General features: G+C 39.8%; 1 pseudogene across 1 annotated transcript in view; it reads right to left on the bottom strand.

Moving 5' to 3' along the window:
- The window catches only part of LOC104401944, a 9425-nt pseudogene extending 9002 nt beyond the window's left edge, over nt 1-423 (bottom strand). Inside the window, exon 1 of the transcript XR_719892.1 lies at nt 309-423. The product of XR_719892.1 is annotated as a transcription factor 12-like (transcript). The remainder of the gene's footprint in view (nt 1-308) is intronic.
- Nucleotides 424-1116: the final 693 nt, after the last annotated feature.

The raw sequence follows: 1116 nt of genomic DNA, 5'->3' as shown, positions 1-1116 counted from the left end.
CCTGCTGATTCGGAAATAGATGCAGTACTGCAAATGCCATTATGGCTCCTTCAGCCAAGAGAACGTGACTGTAATGCAGAGTCTTCTGCTCAAACTATGCTGGGTCAAGTCTGACACAGAGATGCCCTTAGAACTGTTGCAGGGATCCTTCACAGCAGTGGTTTACAGTATTTATAATTAATTTCTATTTCTGAACATCATTTATGTCTCTATTCCCCGTGCTGATGCAATTTTACCAAGATTTACAGCCTCACTGGCTCTGGATTACTGCAGACCCCATTCAGAAATTAAAATTACTGGGAAGTTACCTCTGTAGCTTTCTTGTGTTTTATGATTTAGTTCTGTGCTCTGAGCAGAAACTGCACTGGGAAGAACTGAATGGTTGCTGCTGAGGCTGACGCTTTCTTCCCGATGAGTCCCAACCTAAAGCAAAGCAAAGCAAACGTTTCCATTAAAGATGTGCTTCAAAGAAACAGTCCAGATATAGAAGTTTGAAAGAGAAAGTATTTGCTGGACTACAAACCCAGGTTAAAGTTCCAGCTTGGTAAAGGAAAGATTTAGTTGGAAGATGCTATTACACTTCACCACTTGATCACACCACACGGGATTAAGCTGTATTTCAAACAGTGACCAACACCTGTTTGGAATAACACAGCAACCTAGCAACAAGGTTTTCACTATTTTCCCACAGAACACTACAGAGTTTTCTCCTCGATTTATACCCAAGGCATATAAGACTTGATTAACCTTTGATTGTTTAAACTAATTCAACTAGCAACTCTAGTACACATAACATTTTGATCCTTAAATCATGGGGAATAATGGTCTTCACCCCCCGTGTAAGGTGTGTATCCTGCCCTACACTCACGTACACAGACACACACATGTATAAATAGCATCTCCTCACTTGTTTGCTGAAACATGATTAAGGCAGAACTGGATCTAATATCAAAATACTATTTTGTTCACTTTAATAATTCCCTCTCATCTTCCTCCTTTCTCAGCTAAATACATTTAGTTTAGTCCCATTACAGAACCTTATCATACAAAAATAACCCAGGCATCCAACTGCTCCTACCACCTCTCAGTATTTTCCTTCATAATACATCACGATCA

Source organism: Nestor notabilis, unplaced genomic scaffold, assembly GCF_000696875.1.
Source record: "Nestor notabilis isolate BGI_N333 unplaced genomic scaffold, ASM69687v1 scaffold31232, whole genome shotgun sequence".
NCBI classification, from domain to species: domain Eukaryota; kingdom Metazoa; phylum Chordata; class Aves; order Psittaciformes; family Psittacidae; genus Nestor; species Nestor notabilis.
Note: the sequence above shows the minus strand (reverse complement) of the source record. Positions and strands in the feature narration are given on the sequence as shown.